Below are 7,287 nucleotides of genomic sequence, written 5' to 3'. Positions count from 1 at the left end.
AATCTAATTTTTTAAAAAGGGCAAAGGACCTCAATAGACATTTTTCCAAAGAAGATATTCAAGTGGCCAACAGGTATACGTAAAGGGTCTTAACATCACTAACCATTAGGGAAATGCAAATCACCTCATGCCTCTTTGAATGGCTATCATGAAAAAGACAATAGAGAAATGCTGGCGAGGATGTGGAGAAAAGGGAACCCTTGTGCACTGTTGGTGGGATTGTAAATTGGTACAACCATTATGGAAAACAGTATAGAGGTCCTCAAAAAATTAAAAAAGGAACTACCATATGAACCAGCTATTTCACTTTTAGGTATTTGGCCAAAAAATCACTATGTTGCAGAGTGATCTGCACCATTCTGCTTTTCCTCCTCTAGGATGAAGTCCTGGACCATTATCTCCCACATGCTGCACTCAACACGTTTTACACCAGAGTCTTAATGGAGAACATTGACTTCCAAATGTCAGGAATCCCCCCTCCACCCCCTCATTACCCCCCAAGTGGTTCTGGAAACTTGTTCCCCCGGGGTCCCTAGTTCTACACTAGAAAACAAGTGAAGTCCTTGAAGGAGACTGCATCCTTATGGTGTTTCAGGTTTTATTGTGACAAGTGTTCTGTATTGTCACCTCATCTAAGTCTCAGAACCACCCTGTGAGATGGGGACCATTACGCTGTTTTACAGGTGAGGAACCTGAGGCAGAGGCCTGAGCTCCTTCACTCTGCTTCGTTATCAGGTCTTATTATCTTTCTCGAAACTCATCTTTAACTAGAGTGATATCTGGCACTTTTGCGGACGCGTTACGGAAAGATGTTACCGAAGTCAGAGGAGAGACGCTGGCATTAGAGAAAACTGAAATAAACGTGCTTGGAAGAGAGGCTGGAGGAGGATCCCAGAAGCCCTGGGAGCGCAACTCCGGGATCGCAGAGGAAGCGAGGACAGAGCGCCACCCACCGTCCTCCTACTCAGCTCTCACCAGCCGGAAAGAGGAGCCGGGGAGACTCCCAAACGGACTCACAGAAGATTCCCGCTCCGCCTCGCACATTCCTTTCTCGCACACACACAGGAGACCACGCTGGGAAAATCCACGAACAAATTTCTGTTCTGCGACGAGCGTCGGTGAGCGTCCTGTTGCAGCATCTTCTTAAACTCCTCCTGCTGGCCTTTAACTGGCTCGGAGCGCGAGGATTCTCAGCACAAGCTGAATGAGGAATTTTGAGCAATTTCTTTGGTGGTACAAGAGTACAGAGCTGTCCTCCAAGCAGTGTACTGGGTTCCATTCTCGCTCAAGGAGAACGGACCAGTGGAATTTGAAGTCTTCTGATTTTCAGCACCTGAGGCCAGAATTGGAGGACTGCGTCGCCCCCTTTGGGCGCCGACGGTAAAGCGCAGACATAGCCAGGTACCCTTTAGAAGCTTTCAGCTTAATTCTCATTGAATTCTCCAAAATCCCATGTGGTAAACATCACCCTCACCATCATCATCATCATCTTATACATTTTACAGATGAAGAAACGTTGCCTGGAGCTAGGAAATGTCAGAGCTGGGGATCCAAACCAGGTAGTGTGGCTCCAGATCGAATTAAGAAGCCTAAGAGCTAACCATCGTTTTTTGACGTGGTCTCCCTCGCTTGGCTTTAAGAAGTATTGTCGGAAATAAGTACTTCTACGTCTAGACTCCGAGAATTACTTTTGTCTTCATTTCTGTTAAAAGTGTCAACAATATTAATAATATTTCTTAAACGGAAGGAAAAGCATGAAGATTTAAGAACCGCCTCTTTACACATTTAGCCGCACATGTCCAGAATGGGATGTCTTTACACTGCAAACCCAATGACTTGGCTGACAACGTGTTGAGAGGAACAAGGTGGTGACCTCCAGCTCGATTCCCCTCACGACCGCCTTAGAACGTCTTTGTCCCTTAGCTCCGGGGCAGCGGGTCCTCCTCCCCAGAGACAGAGGCCAGGACACTCAGGAGTCAGTATGACCAACCTCAGAAACGAGGCCACTTTCTCAGAGCCAACATGAGCCCAGGTCTAGGATCTGAACTGACAGACACTGATGGAGGCCAGGTTTTGTGGAAGGGTGGAGAGGAGAGTTAAGCTGCCTCAGATTGCCTCCTGTCAGTCTTTTGGGGGAAAAAAGAACATTAATAATTGCCAGAATTTCTTGAGTGCTTTGTTCACTTAGGTAATAAATAATTACACACCAGAGACCTGTGATATACATATATTTTAAAAATGATAAAACTGTGACTTACAGTTTTTAGACTTGCTCAGGGGCTCACAGCAAGTGATAGGTCACATTACCAGCAGCCTCTCAAACTGAGGTGTTTGACACTCCCTGACTAACCCCCAAGGTGGCCTCTATATCGACACCACCATGATCATTCCAGTTATGCATACAAAAAGGCTGGAAGTCGCCATCTACACATACTTTCATGCCCTGCCCTCTCTTCCTACCTGACATCTGAACTGTGGCCTGAGTTTGAGGTCCGTACCCCTGTTCAGGACTCCCCCATGGACACTCTGAGCTCTTCCAGCCGCCTCCTCCCACATCTCAGCCTCCACCTCCAAACGCAAATCCTTCATTCACTGATATTTTTTAAATTCATTTTATTTAAATTAGTAAATATCTTAATGGATTCTTATAGTCTATAATCTTTGTAGAAGATACGAAACCATAAAGGAAAATTGAATGAACTGCCTCCAAACCCACTCCAGTACCACACAGAGATAACCATTTTATTAACAGGTTGGGTTATATTCTTTTAACCTTGCTCTAAGCCTATGGAACAAAACTTTATTTACACACCTATAGCTATATTCATACATAAATAAAGTCCAATAAACATAATGTTACATAATTTTTAAACTTGTTTGTCCTGAACACACTGCAAATATCGATACATAAAAGTCTGCCTTCTCTAAGTTATTTGATTCTATACTGCAGCATAATTTATTTAACTAGATTTTATTTGTTGGACATTCGGGAGGTTCCTACTTTGTCTCCCTCGTAAAGAAGTTTCACATGAACATACCCAAGCCCTGTGCCCTTAGAACGTCCACCTGCTGTCTGCCCTCCCCAAGGCCGACCCCTAATTCCTCATACAGGTGCCCAGCTCCTAGGTCTCCCTACTGGACCTCTGGCTCGACCTCTCTGACCCTGACAGCCTTATGCCAGGTCCTCCTACCCTTACCTTTGCCCCCTGGGTCCCATCCTTATTACCTTTGGCAGGGGTTCCTTTGTACTCACAGGCTGGGGAGGCCTGGGGCCAACATTTTACTTCCTTGGGTTGTGGGAAATTGTACCAGGCACCCCTGTATAGGGTGTAGAGTGGGTTGAAGTCTGGAGAGGCTGCAGGCGCAAAACCTTCCCTGGAGGCCTTTTCAGAGTCATATTTAGAATCCCCCAGGCCTCTGGGGAAGGCAGCAGAAGGGAGGACAGCAGCCTCCACTTGACTCTTGGGAGGAGGGAAGAGGGGAGAATAAGACCACAATTCTCTCATTTGTCTAAAGAATCATCTCTCTCATGCCTTATAAACGCAGGTGTGGCCTTTGCACGTGTGAAACATAAAGAACTCCCCCTCCTCAGCCCCAGTCCCTCCCTGGGGAACAACATGAATTCATGGGATATGAGAAGAAATTCATCCACAGAATATCGTTGATGAGAGGTGTGGGGAGAAAAATCTATAAACCTGAGCTCAGACAAGTTGTGAGAGGGATTTTCTTTCTCTCTGTGTCCTTCCGTTCCTTACAATTTTCGCCTGACAGTCTCCTCTCCAGAGACTGAAATTCCTACTATCACCTCTCAGTCGTCATCCTCCTGGCCTACCTCCTGGAGCTCGCCTCTTAGATATCCCTCTGGCTTCAACCACTAGGAGGCCTCTCCTGGGGGTCCTTCTCCTCCTCTGCAATGGAGACCCCCTATTCTGCCCCTGCCTGCAGGACCTGGAGAGTTTCCAGCCTGAATGTAATGGCCTGGGTGGGTCAGGGAGAGGATTCCCCTTCTGTTCCAGGTTGGAAGAGGGCAGGGTGGCTGGAGGCTTGAGTTGATAGAGGCACCAGGTGAGGTGAAGGAACAGGGAAAAGAGGCCCGCGTGACCAGGCCTGAGGATGCCATTTCTGTAAACACATGATGCGGATCCTTCTTGATTCCAGGTTTCAAATCCCCTGGGGAAAATAGTTGGAACCCAACCATTGTGATTTAGTGAATGTGGTTTCTTTATTTCCACTCACATATATCTTATACAGATTTATTTCTAAAAAGAATCTTCACATTACTTCCTTTAAATGAAATATAATTAGTGACATAGAGAAAGTAAATAAAAAGGTAAATAAAATGAAAAAAATCATTATTATGATTTTGAAAAAGGTGCATAACTGATGTACAATATTGGATACCAAAATTGTTCTCAATAAAGATAAGGAAGTGCTCTGAGCATGTACTAAAAATGGTAGATTAAATTTTCTCCAAATACTTTAAAGTTAGAAAATCAACTACTTGAAATGGTGAACATAAGTCTTCTTATCTGGATACAATTAAAGGGCAACCAAGATCAACAATTTTCATAGCAAATACCATAAGGCCTAATGTAATTAGCTAAATATTTATGACCAAATAGAGTCAACTAGGATGTACTTATTCTCCTGAGAATTTGAAAATCTAATAGTACACAAAACCCTCTTTCTAACAACAACACCAGCACAGATGGAATGTGACTTTTACAGGGAAGGTAATTTAAAGATCATTGGTGAACATCTCGTTCCCTTCAGGATCCATCAGGTCTACAAGTAAGTCCAGCCACATCCCATCTCTCCGTACCCTCTGATGTGGGCAGGGAAAGGGGTGGCCTAGGCCAGGGACTGAGCGGGGTCACTCCAGTGGACTCAGGTGCGGGTGGGTCCCATGTATTTATCCACTCACAGCCTCTGAGGCAGTGTCAGGTGGCAATCACTGCCAGACCTCCTAGGAGGACGACCAGCATTCCCCGCAGGTGAAGGGCAAGGTGATGACAAAGAAAAAGTGCACAGATCCCATATACCCCAAGTGTCAGATCCCCTTATCAGAAAATTCCTACCTTCAGCCTGCCAGCCCAACAGAGATCTGAATGCCCATTTTGGTTGCTTTGTCCTCTCAGGACCCCTGGTCCTAGGCCCTGCCCTCCCTCAAGCACCCTTCTCCTCCATAACCAGTCCTGGCACACAGGAAACCAGGGAGAAGACCATCTGATCCATGCTGAGGCTTACAGCCTGGACCCTCCGGACAGGTTGACCCAGTTGGAGCCTGGAGACCCAGTCCAGTGTCTGTGCAGACTGCATGCCACAAGCAACCTGGGGCCCCCGGATTCCCAGAAAGGCAATGGGAACCGCTCAAAGGCCCCTGCACTTACCAACGGGCCCCTCTCCACTCCCAAATTCCTGCAACCTGCAGTAGAAACAGCAGAGGACTTAATAATCCCCTCTTCATCCTCCCAATAGTAGGGAGACTTGTTTCCAGCCAAGATGGAATAACAGGGATCAGATTTACCCTCCTGCCTGAAAGAACCAAAACCTTACAAAACATGTGAAACATCAATTTTTAAGACACCAAACATCAGACAAAGTAGGACAGTAATCCCTGAAAGAAAGAAACAAATGAAGTCATCATGGGGGAAAATGAGGTGAGAACTAGGTGAGCCTTAACTTACTGCCTTGAGAGAGTTTCTAGGCCTCCATGCAGGGAAGGGGAACTCAGGCAGAGGCTGATGAACTCCCTGAGTTGATGAGAGGGAGCTGATGGTCCAGAAGACCAAGAGAGCTGGAGTTGTCAGGACAGAGTAGCAAAAAGGAGAGAGCTGTGAGAAGAGAAAACTCCAGAAAGAGCTCCCCATTGAGCTGAACACTGATCATGGCATGCAGGCAGGGAAAATAGACCAGGCGGGGGAAAGACTACCCACAAAGGTCAGAGGTACCAGTGATATTTAACTGTCCTTTCAAGTGAGAAGCAATGATGTAAGATGAATGGCTATATATTGATCACAAGAATCCAGTTTGGACTCCTGTCCTAAAAAAAAAAAAAAAGTCTGTGTTCTGTGCTTCTTGTTCAAAGTGATACAGACACGTAGGGAGAAGACGTTTCCTGGACCAGTCCTTCCCCTTCCATGGTGCTTCCTCACAGGGTCATCTCAGCTCTCAGTGAAATCTCAAAGAATCTTCAGAGATGTGGAAAGAACAACTTTTAAGAACTTCTCTTTACTTTGTATCTCTTGATGATTTGAGAAAGGTTGGTTGCAAAACTGCTTTGGAAAGACAATTTAAAATCAAATATGTTTTTCACAAAAAGTTGCTAGAAATATTTTCCACTTTTTTTCTCCATTAGTCAAAGCTCCCATTCTTGGGATCTCTGCCCCTGCATCCCTCTCTGCATTGGTCTTGGAAGAACTGTGACTGAGGAATTGTTCAACTTCTGGGAAGCCAGGAACTGAGTTTGTTAAGGGAAAATGAGGGCGATGGATTGGGAACCTAGTACAGCACTGTAAGTTACTCCCTTCTTTTAACAGGTTAGGAAGCAAGTTTCTCTGAAGATGATGAACAGCGTCCTCTGAGGACGATGAGCAGCGTCCTTTTCAAGGTGGGAAAAAAGTCACTGGCCAGTACGGGGATCGAACCCGCGACCTTGGCGTTATTAGCACCACGCTCTAACCAACTGAGCTAACCGGCCTCTGACTTTGGGGCACTGCCTTTTTTTTTTTTCCTTTTTTTTTAAAGTGTTACCTTCAAAATAATTGTTAGTGTTGTTTGCCTTAGGAGAATTTCTTCGCTGCTTTCCACCCTTAGTAAAAGGAATCAGACTCTTTCTCTTAAAACAAAAGAAAGAGCGGACATTGGTTTTAAGTCGCATTCATACACTTGAAAGAGGAAACAAACTTTTCAAACTGCGACTAATGGCCCGGGAATCCCTGGAGGTATTTGCTGCTCTCTACACGGCTGGTGATCAGCACGTGCAGATAACGAATCTGACCCCCTGAACTACGAGCGAGACCAGGCTTCGGAAAAGCCGCTAACAGATAAAAAAACTCTGTGCCTGAAGAGTGTTCCCAAGGGTCTGAATCTTGATTGTTCCGGAATCTCCCAGGCACCTCCAGAGTCAGACTTGGCCGATATTTGGGAGCCTTCCCATTTACCTGCTGCCTCAGATTTCCGCAGTGACCACAAATGGAAGTCACTTCGGAGATCTCCGTCCTTCCCAGTTCTAGAAACATGGCTCTGGTCATCATTCCAGAGGCCATTAAACCAAAATTTTTCTGT

The 7,287-nt window shown here is 45.7% G+C and overlaps 1 non-coding gene across 1 annotated transcript; it reads right to left on the bottom strand.

Annotated features, from left to right (window-relative positions):
- Positions 1 to 6,626: 6,626 nt before the first annotated feature.
- TRNAI-AAU (transfer RNA isoleucine (anticodon AAU)) lies at positions 6,627 to 6,700 on the bottom strand. Its single transcript has one exon. It is a non-coding gene; the product is annotated as a tRNA-Ile (tRNA).
- Between the last annotated feature and the right edge of the window lie 587 nt (positions 6,701 to 7,287).

Source organism: Diceros bicornis, chromosome 14, assembly GCF_020826845.1.
Source record: "Diceros bicornis minor isolate mBicDic1 chromosome 14, mDicBic1.mat.cur, whole genome shotgun sequence".
Lineage (NCBI taxonomy): Eukaryota > Metazoa > Chordata > Mammalia > Perissodactyla > Rhinocerotidae > Diceros > Diceros bicornis.
Note: the sequence above shows the minus strand (reverse complement) of the source record. Positions and strands in the feature narration are given on the sequence as shown.